Genomic DNA, 17563 nt, shown 5'->3' on the forward strand with positions numbered 1-17563 from the left:
GTCAGGTCAGGATCCGTGTAATATGCTCAAACCGTCTTGCCCTGGTGAGCAACCTGGCTTCTGGATTCTTCACCAGCTGAAGTTTCCAAACCGTATTCAGACACACGTATAACGTGCTGCAGTTGCATGTTGAGAACTTTAACCCGCTCCCTGAAATAAATTCAGACAAGACTCAAATTTTGGTTTGGTTTTTGGCAGAATTTAGGCCACAACTTTATTGATTACAGCAAGTGAGTGGTTGCATAGGCTCTGGTTCAACTAGCTCCCTGCACCTGTTGCAGGTAGCACTGACCCAGGGCACCAGCATAGGTCAGCCAAGGGTGAACACCTGGATAAGCGGAAAGCTGGGAGCAGGCTATCTCCACCACCCAAATGCCCCCCTGGACTCAGGCACGGGCACAACCCCCTCACAGGAGTTGACCAAACCATCAAGTCCCTGGATTCCTTTAACAGAATACCCTTCACATAGGGATGGTGATACCGTTCTCCCATCCCTATCACCTGAACCAGAGCCTATCCGCAATCTTACAAGTTGTGATGATTTGCTACGCGGCAGGCGAAACCCAAATGGCAACAGCCAATCAGCCAAGTGGGGAAAATTCCTGCCGTGCCCCTGTCCCAATGACAGAGGACACACGACGGCATAGCAAGGTCATGCGGAAAGCCCTAAAAATAGGGAGAGGTGGGTGGGTGTTCCAAATGCACACGCCGAAAGTGGAAGCTCTGGGTCACGTGCGTGGGCTTAAATAGGTCCCTCAAACTGTTTGGACTGCGTCCCATTGGCCAGATTGCACCCTGCATCAAAGGACCTACCAATCGGGTGTTGTGGCTATTCAAACGTACCCACCCACAACACAGGGTCAGGTTGCCAGGTCCCACCGCAACATGTGCCCTCTTTAAGGGAGGACCCGATTAATCTAATCTAGATGTTATCAGACCGTAGGCCCCAGAAGTTAGGCTATACCTGTCTGGATAAGGGTGCAGCTGGGCCACCAGCCGAAGCTGATGGAAGGCACTCTGCACCTCAAGTGGCAGCAATGGATCCGAAAGCTGCATATCGGCTCCTTCAGAGAAAGTGTAACCCCATCAAGAGCAGGCCACCCCCATCCCTCCAGTCTAGGGAACCACCCACTCACAGTGTCTCAGTCTCACCTGGATTGAGCTTCAGTTTGTTGGCTCTCATCCAGTCTATTACCGAGGCAAGCACACTGGCATCCAATTAAAGAGCACCGCCACCCAATCGCAAAATGTGAAAACTTGCAAAGAGGATTAGGCATGCATACTGCTGCAAAAGGCACTGAAGTCTAGTTGTGCAGTGGTATATATGTCTTTCTGGAAAGTACCGTATTTTTCCGTGTATAAGACTAGGTTTCCCCATCCCTAATAAATAATGTCGAAAATTAGGGAGCCTCTTACACACGGATAGTGTATTTCCCCATTTCCTTAAATCTGAGTCTTATACATGGGGCCGTCTTATAGACGGAAAAATATGGTAAGTTTCTTTGTGTACACTGAGGTTTCCTCCCAGGCAAGCGGGCACAGGTTTGCCGAATCAAAGGATAATGTTAACAACATTTATTAGTAATATTTTTTTTTAAAAAAAAGGATTTAAAGAATTCTGGTTTTAGCCAGCAGAAGGAAGTGTCCCACCCAGCTGCAAAACTTTCTACTCCTCCTTGGATTTTTTATTTACCAGAGGATTTACCCAGTGCTATTTTTATAGAAAAAGAGGAGCCGGAACTCACAATGAACGCCTCCTTTGTTCTCTTATAATGCTCACCTAAGAGGTGCTGGAACTGAGTTCTGGCTGGGAAAAACAAAACCCTGGTTTTATCTTTGGGGCAAAGCTTTGAAAAGTGGGAGCAGGTTTTATTCTTTTACTGGGCAATTAGGGAAAATAGTGGCCTTATGCTTTTCCTTACTATTTTACTTGCGAAAGCAAAGTAGGGGGGGAAGGGGGGGTTGTTTTAAAAATGAAAGCACGTCACTCTGATTTCCAGTTTGGCAAAACTTTTTTTGTTTGTGTTTCGCTGCAAGTCCTGAAACCTGATGGGCTCGGCATATTTTTTGTAGTTCCTGAAACTTTATATCGTTCCAAACCTCATAGCATTTAAGTTACCACAAGACGTATTTTATGGTACCTTGTTTAATGCGTTCCTGGGGGCGAGGGCTGGGCCCCCATTTTGGGAAATACAGCAGGACCCCAGGCAGCTTAACCTGGTTTTGACATGGAGGTCAAGTCGAATTCCATGGGAATCAATGGTCCAGATTCCCAGCGGTTATAAATCTGTCTGGTTCCTTTGATTTACAGGTGACCACACTGATTTACCTAAACAGACATCCATCATTTTCTAATGCCAGCTTCCTGGGAACACTTTGTAAATTCTTTGTTTCATTCTGTTCTGCCAAATGTCTTCTTTATTTGATCTTGCTTGGCCAGCAGAAGGGAGTCCCCCCCCCCCCCGCTCTCCGCTCCCTGTAAAGCTTTCCACGGCTCCCCGAATTTCTGTTTACCAACCTCTCTGGGGTTGTGTTGCAAGGCGCAATGAGTTATTGCTTGTCAAAGTCACCAAGATTCTTGAAAGAAAGGCATTATTATTAAGCATAAGGCACTGTTATGGTTATGAGTCCTGCCTTGAAATCTTACGACGAGCTGAATCGCTTGTCACCGTGACTTGTCCAACTTGTTTTATCTATCGTGTTGGTGGCTTCGTTTTTTTAATCCTAATCCAGCCCATAAAGCATCAAATGTGCAGAGTGATCATGCCACACAACCTGCTGTGAATGCCGCCCGGTGGAGGCGAGGGCTCCTCAGCTACAATCAGTACCTGCAGGTAAGAACTCTTTTACTTTTTAAAAACTGTGGATGGTTTTCGACAAGGAGGCAGAGGCCGACATTGCAACAGTTTGGATTCCCTGCCAGAGTTGGGGAGGCTGTTTCCACATCACCCCCTCTCAAACTGGCTGTGCCTCTCTGGATGTATAATTTGTATGAAAAGTAGACTTTGCTAGAAGGTCCTTCCTTCCTTCCTTCCTTGTTACTGGAAGAAAGTATTAAGGCAGTGAAAACGGCTTAGGAAAAGGCAAGAAGAGACCTTGCCCCTGGCTGGCACTCATTCAGTGCACTGACCACCCTCTGACTGCTGTATACATTTACAAGGGATATGGAAGTGTGACAGACATGTGAGAATGCATGTCTCTCTCATTTCTCTCTCTCTCTCTCTCTCTCTCTCTCTCTCTCTCTCTCTCTCTCTCTCTCTCTCTCTCTCTCTTTCTGCTGCGGAGGCTGCTGTCTGTATGGGATTTCAGGGGAGAGGAGCAGTTAAGAAAACGAGAAAACGAGGCTGCAGTTTGGGGCACAGACACTGGGGTTCAAACCCAAATTCATTGGGACTTCTTGTGTGAACACTCAATGCTCTCACTGTACTGCTTTATCTTTCTGTAAAATTCCCCCCTCTGTTTAGGACTTTGCTATCTTTCCCCTGATAAATGAACACTTGCTTGTGACAACTCAGTTCTGCAAAGTCTCTGTGTCCAGCCTGTCTTGAGCATCAGGTGTTTGGGAGGGGGGAAAGCACAGGATTTATTTGTTTGTTTTATATACTTGGCATTTATTTTATTTGTTTCTTTCTTTCACAATATTGGCATACGATCCTTCAGCAAAGCGGCTGTCAAAAGAACAAGGAGTCTTTGCTTGTGAGCTTCAAAAGGCATCTGGGCTGCTGGATGTTCTATTGAAACTATTATTGCAGTGATTCTCTCTGTGTGTTTTGAATTATTATATTGCAACATTTCCCCGTGAGGTCTGAAAGTGTGTGGAAAAGAGGGCCTTAAACATTTTAAATAGTCTGAAGGACTGTCGCTGGAGTGGAAATGTTGAAGTAGACGGATGCCCGGATCGAGTCAGGCAGCTCTTGCGTTCTTAGGGTTTGGGATGTAGGATCCAGAGATTTTTCCTCGAGGAAGGACTGTCTATTCATTGCACAGATAAAACTGGTTCCCAGAATTCCAAGAACAATAGTTTGCCCCTAGGAAAAATGCTGTTCTACTTGTTCATCCAGAGGCATTTCTTATGGCACTTATGTTATGGTTGTGCACCTGTTGGATTGTAATTTATTAAATTAATGCATTTAATAAACCTCATGTGACTCTCATGCTCAGGCTGTCTGGTAGCTTACATTGCCTTATGTTGATTGGCAACTATTGTTTGGTCATCGTTCTGCCCTCCATCGTTCTGCCTGGACACTGAGGTCCAGCTCCGAGGGCCTTCTGGTGGTTCCCTCTCTGCGAGAAGCCAAGTTACAGGGAACCAGGCAGAGGGCCTTCTCGGTAGTGGCGCCCGCCCTGTGGAACGCCCTCCCACCAGATGTCAAAGAGAACAACAACTACCAAACTTTTAGAGGACATCTGAAGGTAGCCCTGTTTAGGGAAGCTTTTAATGTTTAATAGGTTATTGTATTTTAGTGTTTTGTTGGAAACCACCCAGAGTGGCTTGGGAAGCCCAGCCAGATGGGTGGGCTATAAATAAATTATTATTATTATTATCGTTCCCTTTTCTAGTTATGTAGTGCATGCATAAATCCAGGTGTGCTGGAAAGCCAAAATGGGAGTGGGGAAGCTTAGGTATGAGACACCCCCCCCAAAAAAACCTTTGCATGAAGGTTTGTCCTGCTACCCTGCCCTGCCCCATGGTCACCTGATGACCGGCCACGGGCTGCTTCTATGCTACGGCTTTGGTGCATTCGCAACAGAAAGCAGTGCAAGGCCACAGCTGGCCAGGACTGGGAGTTAAACAGAAGGGAAGCAACCAGCTCCCCATGCTTGAATTAAGTCGTAAGGGAGGGCTGCACCTTTGCAGTTTGGAAAGCCGCTGCCTTGCAGGAATCACATTCCCCCACTTGGTTTGTAAATGTTGGAAGATTCAAGGCAGGTAAGAAAGCACTTCTTCACACAATGCATAATTAAACAATGGAGGCAGCGATGGCCACCAAGTTGGGTGGCTTCAAAAGAAGATTAGACAGATTCCCCGAGGAAGAGAGGGCTGTCAATAGCTACCAGCCAGGATGGCTATTTTCTGTATCCACAGTTGGAGTCAGCTATGCTTCTAAATGCCAGTTGCTGGAAACCACAAGAGGGGAGAGGGGTCTTGTGTTCGAATCTTGATTGCTGGTTTTGCCCAAGCAACTGTTCAGCCACCATGAGAGAAGAACGCTGGATCTAGCAGGCTGTCCTTACCTTATTGTTTTTAGGACTGTCAAGTAAAAATGGCGCACATCCTTAACACACATCAATTGAATCATTCGGCTTTACCAGAGAGCTTACTTCAGAGAGAGTTTCAGTTTCCTCGTTAAAATTTTTTTTTACAGCCCTTTCCATTCATCTTCCTTCTGTCTCGTGGCTTTCTTCCTCTCCTTTCTTCCTCAGTATCTTTGAAGCCTAGTCCTGAGGGGAAGGCTTAACAAACTCTACAAACTTCAAAACCTAAACAAGAAAATGAGCCGAAGCCATAGGGTACAAAAGTTGCTCTTCCATCTTAACCACAGGCTTAACTCCTCAGGATCCAATCTAGCATGCACACCGTTCGGCTTAGACCTATAATTGCAATTTTATTTTTTTAATTGTATGGAGAAGCGGAAAGCTCTAATTGCTTTGCCATGTTGCCTGTTCATCACCATCTTTTGTTTTATTGCTGCCTGCAGCTCTGTTGCCCAGCAGGACAGAGATAGGTCAGGCAGCAGAGCACATAAAGTATGAGAGGATATGATGGAAAGTCAGTCTGGCTGCTCCAAAGTCACTACTCTTTTAGCCTGTCTATTTCCACCACTGTAAGCAACAGTGGCGTAGCGTGGGGGTGCAGGGGGGGCCGGCCGCACCGGGCGCAACATCTGGGGGTTAGGGTTAGGGTGCGCAAATCCATGGGTTAGAGGGCGCAAATCCACGGGTTAGGGGGTGCAAATTACTTGCCTTGCCCCGGGTGCTGACAACCCACGCTACGCCACTGGTAAGCAATAAAAGGTAAAGGGACCCCTAACCATTAGGTCCAGTCGTGGCTGACTCTGGGGTTTCGGCGCTCATCTCGCTTTATTGGCCGAGGGAGCCGGCGTACAGCTTCCGGGTCATGTGGCCAGCATGACTAAGCCGCTTCTGGCAAACGGGAGCTTTGGGATTGATGAAATATATGCAAGAAGAAATGAATCAATGTGAGTTACACGGCTCAGATTGGTTCTACTAGACCCAACACTTTTAAGCAACACGGACAAAACTTGTTTCTGGGGCCACTCTGGGATTGGGGCCCGGAAGCTTAATCTTCATTAGTTTCCTAGTAGATCTGCCCCTGCTTCCCTATCCCACCAGAGAAGTGAGGAGAAGCTGCTATCATGTCTTCCATGGTAGCAGGGACCCACCACTGAAATCTCAAAGTTGCCACTGTGCGAACCCTGGACTTTGGCAGGGACAAGGCAACAGCTTACTGCTCTCACCTCAGGTGACAAAATCATACAGGCGGACCTTGGTAAACATTATTCTAATATGAAGGCAAATGAAACCCACCATTAGTACAGTGGTACCTCGGGTTACAGACGCTTCAGGTTACAGAATCTGCTAAACCAGAAATAGTACCTCGGGTTAAGAACTTTGCTTCAGGATGAAAACAGAAATTGCACGCCGGCGGTGCAACGGCAGCAGGAGGCCTCATTAGCTAAAGTGGTGCTTCAGGTTAAGAACAATTTCAGGTTAAGAACGGACCTCCGGAACGAATTAAATACTTAATCTGAGGTACCACTGTATATTCATATTGCAGTGAGCAGGCATTCTGCTTCAGAAAGTGTGGGCTATGCCAGCCCTACATAGCAGACTAGTAAAGGTAAAGGTAAAGGTAAAGGACCCCTGACAGTTAAGTCCAGTTGCAGAGGACTCTGGGGTTGCAGTGCTCATCTTACTTTATAGGCCGAGGGAGCCAGTGTTTGTCCGCAGACAGTTTTTCTGGGTCATGTGACCAGCATGACTAAGCTGCTTCTGGCGAAACCAGAGCAGCGCACGGAAACGCCGTTTACCTTCCCGCCGGAGTGGTACCTACTTATCTACTTGCACTGGCATGCTTTTGAACTGCTAGGTTGGCAGGAGCAGGGACCGAGCAAAGGGAGCTCACCCCGTCACGGGGATTCGAACCGCCGACTTTTTGATCAGTAAGCCCAAGAGGCTCAGTGGTTTAGACAACAGCATCACCTGCGTCCTTACATAGCAGTCTAGTGTTGCTATACTAATGTTGTAGGAGTGAGGGCTATGGGGTAGCTCAGGGTTCCAACATGGGGCAAGCACAGTTAGCCTTGAGGCAAGGCCGTTGTGGCACACAACTGTGAGGGTGGGGTGAAAAGGTGAGGCCTTGCTCTCCTCCCTCACACAGAGACTGCGACATGTTTCAGGATGGCTGAGTGGGGCTTTTGCCGTACGCATGTACAGGAAGGAAAGAGGGCAGGTCACACGCGTTCCTGCTAATTCTGTCAGACTTGAGTGTGAAGTCAAATCTTATCTGCTACATCTTCCTGGAGCCAGTCACCTTGAGCAGCCTCAGGTGAACCCCGGAAACTCTGGATGTGATGTTTCTTGAGGCAGAGCCAGCTCTCGTTCCACCTCTCTCTGCTGGGTCAGCCCTGAGATAGGTACTCCTCATGGTGCATACATGAATCAGAACCTCAGCCCTGCGTTACGCAATGGCAATGAAAATGCAGCCACCCCGGCACCCGGTTTGCCTGCCATGCCCTGCCTTTTTGCTGCGCTGGTGGTTACAGTAAAAACAATGGGAATTTAATGGTTTAGTCATAGCTAGCATACTGGTTTCCCCAGTAGTGATGCATGGAAGTGAGAGCTGGACCATAAAGAAGGCTGATCGCCAAAAAACTGATGCTTTTGAATTATGGTGCTGGAGGAGACTCTGGAGAGTCCCATGGACTGCAAGAAGATCCAACCTATCCATTTTGAAGGAAATCAGCCCTGATTGCTCACGGGAAGGACAGATCCTGAAGCTGAGGCTCCAGTACTTTGGCCACCTCATGAGAAGAGAAGACTCCCTGGAAAAGACCCTGATGTTGGGAAAGATGGAGGGCACAAGGAGAAGGGGACGACAGAGGACGAGATGGTTGGACAGTGTTCTCGAAGCTACCAACATGAGTTTGACCAAACTGCGGGAGGCAGTGGAAGACAGGAGTGCCTGGCGTGCTCTGGTCCATGGGGTCACAAAGAGTTGGACACGACTAAACGACCAAACAACACATCCAGGTCTCAACTGGCCATTTTATGGAAGGACTAAAAGCAGAGCTTTCAGGTCAGCCTTCCTGAGGCAAAATTTACTACTGCTGGTAGTAGTAGTAGTATTAATATTTGCTAACCCTTTCCTCTAATGCCCCCAGGGCAGGTTGAAATCATTTTTTAAAAACATTAAAAAATGGTTCAGAACAAATTACAATCACAAGAACAGGGTGGGTATAACAAATATACAGCTTAGGTGTCAGAGGTAAAGAGGTACATAGTCAGCATTGGAAAAAAACTCTACAGTGGTACCTTGGTTTATGAACTTAATCCGTTCTGGAAGTCCGTTCTTAAACTGAAACCGTTCTTAAACTGAGGTACGCTTTCTCAAATGAGGCCTCCCGCTGCCGGTGCCCTTCCACCATTTGGTTTCTGTTGTTAGAGATCAAGGTAAAGTTCGCAAACCAGGACACTTCTTCCGGTTTGCGGAGTTCATCAGCGAATCGTTCATAAACTAGGCTGTTCTTAAACCGAGGTAACACTGTATAGCAAAGGTGCCAGATATGGTTACTTGATACCATTTGAAAACTCTCCCCTTCATTAGGCTAGCAATGTCTTTTCTATCCTGCACAAGCTCCAGGTGAATGAAGAAGGAATTGGTGACCCAAAATGTCATTTCAAAGGGGCATGCTGCTGAGCAAGGCAAAATCAACCGGCAACGAGCTTTCCTTTTCAGAATGAGGCCGGTTTCCTCAAGAAGCACTTTTAAGGGATGCAAAATATGCCATAGATCTAGAGCAGGCTTCCTCAACCTCGGCCCTCCAGATGTTTTTGGCCTACAACTCCCATGATCCCTAGCTAGCAGGACCAGAGGTCAGGGATGATGGGAGTTGTAGTCTCAAAACATCTGGAGGGCCGAGGTTAAGGAAGCCTGATTTAGAGTGTGTGTGGACTACCTAGGAAAAAAAGGTAGTACTTAGTCTCCATTGAGTCTAGAATAAAATGTTGTTTGTACATAACCAGAGCAGTACATTCAAACTGCTTGACATCTGTTACATAATCCCTATCTTATTTACAGTCATACCTCGGGTTATGTTTTTTGGTGTTACGGATCGCCAAAACCCAGAAGTACTGGAATGGGTTACTTCCAGGTTTCAGCGGTCGTGCATGTGCAGAAGCACTAAATCGTGCTTTGCACAGAAGTGCCGAATCACAACCCACGCGTGAACAGATGCGTCGCTGCCGGTTGCGAACGTGCCTCCTGCACGGATCACGTTCGCCACCCAAGCGTCCACTGTATTTATATCCTGCCTTTCTCCTAATCCAGAACCTAAGGCAGCTCACATCATAAGTTAAAATAGATGCAACTAAAACACAGAGAATGAAGATAAATATTTAAAAAAGCAAGTTAAACAAATAACGCTACTAAAATCTGCACTAAAACACTAAAACCATTTAAAAGCAGCAATCCCTCTCTCTTTGTGCGTGTAACGCCTATCCTCAGAAGACCCTGCCACAACAGCCCCAAGACCTGTTGGAACAACAAAACAAAAATCTGCCTGCCAGCAAAATGAAAGTAGAGAGGAGGTCTATCCAGCCTTCCATGGAAGGGAGTTCCACAACCTGGGAACAGCCACTGAGAAGGCCATCTCTCATGTCCTCACATGCCTCTGAAGGTGGCAGGATCAAGAGAAAGGCCTCCCAGAAGATCTCAAAGCCCAGGCAAGTTCATATGGAGATGTGTACCTCCATACAACCTGCAACTCCACCTGTTCTGCCTGTAATTTGTCTTTGAACAAGCTACTCCACCTCGCCTGGCAACTATGGAAATATTTCCTCGAGACCAGAAATGAAGGCCCAAACCATATTGCCTGAACCTGTAGTATCCACATAAGGCATGAGCCCAGACGTAAAATATTGTATCCAAGGCTTTTGCTCATATGGACTGCTGTGTAATTATCCTCTTAAAAAGGGGGCTTTTTCTCTGTCTTGAGACAAACATGACCAGTGGTTAATTGAACCTCTTGGTCCTTCCATCTTCACGGTCAATGTATCTTAAAGGTGTTGGCTTTGGTGAAGAGTAGTTGCTCTCTAGGAATCCAAGTGTCAAGGAATCTATTTTACTAAGGGTTAAATTAAGGTAAAGGTAAAGGTAAAGGGACCCCTGAGCATTAGGTCCAGTCATGGACAACTCTGGGGTTGCGACGCTCATCTCGCTTTATTGGCCGAGGTAGCCGGCGTACAGCTTCCGGGTCATGTGGCCAGCATGACTAAGCCACTTTCTGACGAACCAGAACAGCGCACAAAAACGCCATTTACCTTCCCGCCGGAGTGGTACCTATTTATCTACTTGCACTTTGACATGCTTTTGAACTGCTAGGTTGGCAGGAGCTGGGACTGAGCAATGGGAGCTCACCCTGTTGCGGGGAATTGAACTGCCGACCTTCTGATCATCAAGCCCAATAGGCTCAGTGGTTTAGACCAAAGCGCCCAATAAACTTCAACAGGGGACCTTCTCAATGGATTGTTCCATATTCTCAGAATCTACCTTGGATTCAGCTACAGCTCAGCATATCTCTGTCAAAGGGTCATGAAGTAGCACCTGATCTGCTCTTGTCTGTTTGTATAGGGAAGTCTGGCCTCCCTGTAACCCCTTCCAGAGTTGGCAGGGCCCATAGGTGCTGGGGTGCAGGGCACCTGGGCACCGGGCTCTCAGGGGTGCCAGGCCAAGAGTCCGGGGTCTGAGAGTTGAGTCCAGGGAAGAGCCCACCCATCGGTCTGAGCACCACGTCGGGCTCCTCTGCTGCGGGCGGCTCTGTGCCGCGAGTTCGGGGGCGACCGAGCCAGCAAGACACTGATGTGGCCGGCCAGCTCTACCTTCCTGCATGCCTGGGACTGGGCAACCGGGGAGGCAAGCGGATATTTGCACCCTGGTGCCACATATGCTTAAGACAGCCCTGAGAGTTGGCTAAATTTATTTATTTTATTATTAAGCCACCATTTCCCCCACGGAGCTGCCGGTGGTGTCCATGGTTGGGTTAGGCTAAGAGATGGTGTCTGGCCCAAGGTCACGGAGTGAACTTAGTGGCCAAGTAGGGATTTGAAGACTGGTCTCCCAGTTCCTGGTCCAACACTCTAACCATGACACCACATCCTTCCTCTCTCATACTATATGTTCAAGACCCTTTTTGGATCCTGATACACGCTGAAGGAAAGTGTGGTAGGCTAGGTTTAGACTTTGAGAGAGATGAATTATATTTTAAGAACTGCACCCCAAATCACTCAAGAATGGAGTGTGGTGCAGTGGCGGAGGGGGGCGATTGTGGCACAATGGCGCAATCCTCCCAGTGGGGGTCCCATCACGGCAAGGTGGCGTGATCCTCCTGGCAGGGGGCCGATTGCAGCAAAGCAATGCAATCTGCCCTGGGGGGGGGGTTGTCACCCCCCTCTGGGATGACACCCGGGGCGAACCACCCCCACCGCATCCCCCTTTCTGTACCCCTGGTTTGGTGAGGTCACCACTTTGCTGCCTCTTCCCTTACTTACCCCGTGCTATTATTACACCGCTTTGAGGAAGAAAAACAGAATCCTGTTGCAGAGAGGATTAATCCGCCACTAAAGGCCACATCAATGTGCATCAGGTGATCCTGCTCTCTCTCTCTCTCTCTCTCTCTCTCTCTCTCTCTCTCTCTCTCTCTCTCTTGTTCTCTCTCTCGGCAGTAGTTCAACTGTTGTGAAAGAATGACACCAGTGCTGTCAAGACAGGATGCTAAGAACCTCACTTCCTGCAGTGTTCCGGAGGGAAAAAACCGAAACGCGTTTGCCAAAGAGGAAAGAAAAGGGGGCAACCTTTGGATTTTATTTATTTTAGAAACCAAGATGGCACGGTTTCAGCATGCAAATGTTCCCTTCCTCATAGACTGCTGAACCTCTCACAAAGGGGTAGCGAAGTTCCTTAGCATTATAAGAGACAAATCACATGCATTTTTTTTTAAAAGAAACCTCTCCCAGATTTTATTTTGACTAGTTTTCTCACAGATCATTTTTCCTACTCTTGGTGCCAAACTACGCAAGGTACACAGTGGCATTTAAACTCTCCCTAGATATATTTTTAAAAGCAACAGCAACAACTTGCTTCCAGACAGAGGTTGCAGTTTTGCTTGCTTGCTACATCCAGACCTGCAGCCCAGTATTCTGCACACGAGAAGTATTACACGTATGTTCTATAATGTTCCGTCCACTCAGTGGGCATGACCTGGGGCTCGCTCACACTTCACCTTTGGTCCTGTGTTTGCTAAGCTTCCTGGTTCGTATCTATGCACCATTTTTTTGCCCTGCTGCTTTCTCCAGGAAAACCCAGTTGTTACAGCTGAATCAGAAAAAACAGCAATTTGGGGTTTTCAAGGTAATTCTAGATGAGCCCTTAGTCGGTGGGAACCTGACCACTTTTCCTTTCTTCCACCTCTCATGGTGGCCTTTATTATTGCTTCCCTGGTGGGCGCTGTTGCTCAATTTTCCTGCGCTTTTTCTGGAGTAGAGTAATAATCAATCAATCAATCAATCAATCAATCAAGGCATCAACACCTGGTTCCCTTCCTTCTCAGCACATAGTACTTTAATTGGGTGGTTGTTTTTCTCCTGCCCTTCCTTGCTGTTTACTTTTCTTAAGGTAAAAGTAAAGGGACCCCTGACCATTAGGTCCAGTCATGACCAACTCTGGGGTTGGGGTGCTCATCTCACTTTATTGGCCGAGGGAGCTGGCGTACAGTTTCTGGGTCATGTGGCCAGCAGGACTAAGCCGCTTCTGGCGAACCAGAGAAGCGCACAGCGCCGTTTACCTTCCTGCCGGAGTGGTAGCTATTTATCTACTTGCACTTTGATGTGCTTTCAAACTGCTAGGTTGGCAGGAGCAGGGACCGAGCAACTGGAGCTCACCCTGTCATGGGGATTCGAACCGCCAACCTTCTGATCAGCAAGTCCTAGGCTCTGTGGTTTAACCCACAGCGCCACCCGTGTCCCTTTTTCTTATTTTATTGTTTTATTTTCTTATTTTATTGTTTTATTTATACTTTTCTTATTTTATTGTTAATTCACAAAGATTTCCCCTTTAGTAAAGCAGCACTGATGATGATCAGAGTCATCATTTTGGACTAAAGGACTTGTCGTTTTAATAGAATTGCTGGAAGAGCACTTATTGTACTCCGTTTTCTCGTTTTTAGTTTTTTGGGTGGTTTTTGTATTCCATGGAGTTGTAGGTTGCTTTGAGACATCTGTTTGTATTGGGTGACAAGATGCTACTGCTGCTATTGTTATTTAGTGCCTTGTCTGATTTCCTCTTGTTTGCACCCCGCGAATTGTACCTCCCCATTCTAAGTTCGAAAGCGCCTCACAGTGCAAGTAGATAAATAGGGACCGCTCTCTGGCGGGAAGGTAAACGGCGTTTCCGTGTGCTGCTCTGGTTCGCCAGAAGCGGCTTAGTCACGCTGGCCACGTGACCCAGAAACTGTCTGCGGACAAGCGCCGGCTCCGGCCTATAGAGCGAGATGAGCGCGCAACCCCAGAGTCGGTCACGACTGGACCTGATGGTCAGGGGTACCTTTACCTTTATTCTCATTTCTAATACAGTGTCTTAGGGTTTTTAAAAGCACATTTTAAATCTGTTTTAATACCTCTTTCCCCAGAATCATGACTGCTTTTGAGTCCATTTTTTTAAACCAACCCCTTTTCTGGGGTCTTTACATTTCATTTCAGCAAGTTCTAACCACCTTGCCTTTATCTTCAGATGTTGCTCTCCTGCTAAGATGGGACGGTCATCTCAAGGTGCAAGGGAGGAGGGATATGTCAGCTTTGGCTTCTCATTTTTCTAGTCTTGAGATCACTATTTCTGCATCAGCTCACATTGAAAAACAAAATCCTCATGAAAATTCATCACTATTTTAGTGCAAATTTCTTTACACGTTTTTGCAAAGCAATCTCCCCTAACATAATGCATTCTAATCTTGCACGCTTTGGCATATGCCTTACTATGCATTCCTTGGTCAGAAGATTGTATGACAAGTTTGGGAGAAGTGCGAACTTCAAAAGGTGGATATGGTTCAGTTCACTTCCAAAAGTGTGAATTTCCTTAGTAGGTTGATGATAATAATAAGAAAATTTTATATATATCCTGCCCTCCCCAGCCGAAGCTGGGCTCAGAGCGGCTAACAACAGTAATATAATACAGCATTCTAAAATCAATTCATTATAAAATCAGTTCCCCTTTAGATGATGATGATGATTTATTATACCCTGCCCATCTGGCCAGGCCTCTCCAGCCACTCTGGGCGGCTCCCAACAGGATATTAAAAACACCATAAAACATCAAACATTAAAAACGTCCCTAAACAGGGCTGCCTTCAGATGTCTTCTAAAAGTCAGGTAGTTGTTTATTTCCTTGACATCTGACAGAAGGGCGTTCCACAGGGCAGGCGCCACTACCAAGAAGGCCCTCTGCCTGGTTCCCTGTAACCTCCCTTCTCACAGGGAGGGAACCGCCAGAAGGCCCTCAGCGCTTGATCTCAGTGTCCGGGCTGAATGATGAGGATGGAGATGCTCCTTCAGGTATACAGGACTGAGGCCGTTTAGGGCTTTAAAGGTCAGCACCAACACTTTGAATTGTGCTCGGAAACGTACTGGGAGCCAATGCAGATCTCTCAGGACCAGTGTTATGTGGTCCCGGTGGCCACCCAATCACCAGTCTAGCTGTCACATTCTGGATTAGTTGTAGTTTCCGGGTCACCTTCAAAGGTAGCCCCACGTAGAGCGCAAGAGCATGCACCACTCTGGCGAGACAGTCTGCGGGCAGGTAGGGTCTCAGCCTGTGTACCAGATGGAGCTGGTAGACAGCTGCCCAGAATGACTCCCAGGCTGCGCATCTGGTCCTACATGAGAATTGTAGCAAATCTATTCCCCATCTCTATGTGCTATCTTTCTTTACTGCCCCTGCTACCAAGCTTTAAGGAAACAATGGCCTGACTGACACTGACACACAGAAATGTAGCAATTGAAGCCTTTTCTCACCATGGGCTTCACTTTCATGTCAAGAAGCATTAAACTGCTTCATGTTAAAGGCAGAGAAACAATAAAACTAAAAAAAGGGGCAACCCTACTAATCTCTCCACACTCAACTTTTGCCCCACTCTTTCCAGATACAGTTCCGTTCTTTAAAAGCTCAGCATTTATTTATTTTATTTGCCCTGATCTATCTCTGTGAAAGCCCGCTCTTTATCACTCAATCATAGCAAATGCTAGCTTGGGTTTTCCACAGATTTCTGTTTGCTCTGGTCATGCTTTAGAGAGTGTGTTTTTCTAGGGAAATCTCCGGAGCAAAAGAAAAGGGGAGGCGCCCTTGACATGGAGTTTTAAAGCTTGCACTCGAGCCTGGAAAGACCAGGGGAAAGCTAAGTGCGGATAAGCCAGTGTGGTGTAGTGGTTAAGAGCGGTAGACTCGTAATCTGGTGAACCGGGTTCGCTTCCCTGCTCCTCCACTTGCAGCTGCTGGGTGACCTTGGGCCAGTCCCACTTCTCTGAAGTCTCTCAGCCCCACTCACCTCACAGAGTGTTTGTTGTGGGGGAGGAAGGGAAAGGAGAATGTTAGCCGCTTTGAGACTCCTTTGGGTAGGGATAAAGTGGGATATGAAATCCAAACTCTTCCTCCTCCTCCTCCTCCTCCTCCTCCTCCTCCTCCTCTTCTCTCTAGCAAACATGCCCAGATTACAACCTGTCCTGCTCCTTTAAATGCTCCAAAAGCAGTTGGAGGGTGTGTGTGCCCCGTGCGTCTGAACATTTTGAAGGCATGGGTAGGGATGGGGCAGTGGCGTAGGAAGGGGGGTGTGATGGGTGCGGGTCACCTCGGGTGTCATAACTGAGGGGGTGACAAAATGGCAAAAATATGTGTTTTTATAATAAATAAATAAAAATTGGTCCCCACAACACTTTATTTTAAATAACTCCTGCACCCATTGCACCCCCTTCCTACACCACTGGTCGCTAGTGAGGCTGGGTACTGCAGCGTGCCTGAGCCCCACGTCTCTCCTGAGGGGGGTGCAGCAGCAGACTGTCTGCGAGCTCCGCGGTGCTTTTTAGAGCAGCGTGGGGCTGGCGTCTGCCCACTGCCTCAGCCGCTCTACAGCTGAGGGGGAAGCTGAGGAGAGGCTCCACGCAGCGCACCCTGCCTTGGCTCGCCCAGCCCCTGGCTGCAGGGCACGCAGGCTGCCCCGGGCACCCAAGCGAGTAGCTATGCCACTGGGATGGGGTGAGTCTTTAGTGCAAGAGTGCTCAACTACTGCAGAACCCCTGCTCAAATCCCTCCATATAGAAATCGGGGGGGGGGGGTATTTCAAGCAGACCTCCTCCTGCCATCTTTCTGCTTATACCAAGAAAAAAGCACACCAAAAACTCAGGCCAATGTAAATTCCAATAGTGGGCGTGGTCCCTACTCGCAAATCAACAGTCAATAGTAACAAAAACTAATCCATTCAAAAGTACAGTGGTACCTCGGGTTACATACGCTTCAGGTTACATACACTACAGGTAACACACTCTGCTAACCCAGAAATAGTGCTTCAGGTTAAGAACTTTGCTTCAGGATAAGAACAGAAATCGGGCTCTGGCGGCGCAGTGGCAGCAGGAGGCCCCATTAGCTAAAGTGGTGCTTCAGGTTAAGAACAGTTTCAGGTTAACTGGTTGCCAGTTTACAGCCAAATATGGTGAGAAATATGAGCTGCACGCAGGTACAGAGTCCACCCCAAGTGTCGTGGTGCATGTCTGTGACACGGATGCAGCAGAAAAGGGAGACCCAAACAATTCACCCAAGCCCAAAATTGTTCAAACTCGACGTCCTGATGTGCCATCTTCTGTGTCTAACTGATTTTCTCCAACAAGAGCACCTCTTTTTTATTCCACTTCTGTAGTCTTCCCATGCATTTTAATTTCTATTGGCTCTGTTTGTCTGTTGAAAATATAGTGTGTGTTTCTGGATATCTACCTTATTGGAATACACTCTTTGCTGCAATGAAATCTTACCAAAGAGTAAAAAAAAGAAGAAGAAGAAAGAACAGTTTCAGGTTAAGAACGGACCTCTGGAATGAATTAAGTACTTAACCCGAGGTACCACTGTATGTATTCTGACAAGGATTACAAACTCAAATAGAGATTACAAACTCTAACAGAGATTACAAATTCAAACTCATAAAGATATGTACAACACAATAATTCATTACATTGTGTTATACATATCTTTTATGAGTTTGAATGGATTAGTTTTTGTTACTATTGACTA

General features: G+C 47.2%; 1 protein-coding gene across 4 annotated transcripts in view; it reads left to right on the plus strand.

Annotated features, from left to right (window-relative positions):
* Positions 1–2465: 2465 nt before the first annotated feature.
* Positions 2466–17563, plus strand: part of LOC309354210 (transmembrane protease serine 11A-like) — a 69969-nt gene continuing 54871 nt past the window's right edge. For all 4 annotated transcript variants that reach the window (XM_081884257.1, XM_081884260.1, XM_081884258.1 and 1 more), the window contains exon 1: positions 2466–2834. The gene's annotated coding sequence lies outside the window, so the exon portion shown is untranslated. The remainder of the gene's footprint in view (positions 2835–17563) is intronic.

This window comes from Podarcis melisellensis (assembly GCF_964234715.1).
Source record: "Podarcis melisellensis genome assembly, chromosome: 13".
Classification (NCBI taxonomy): domain Eukaryota; kingdom Metazoa; phylum Chordata; class Lepidosauria; order Squamata; family Lacertidae; genus Podarcis; species Podarcis melisellensis.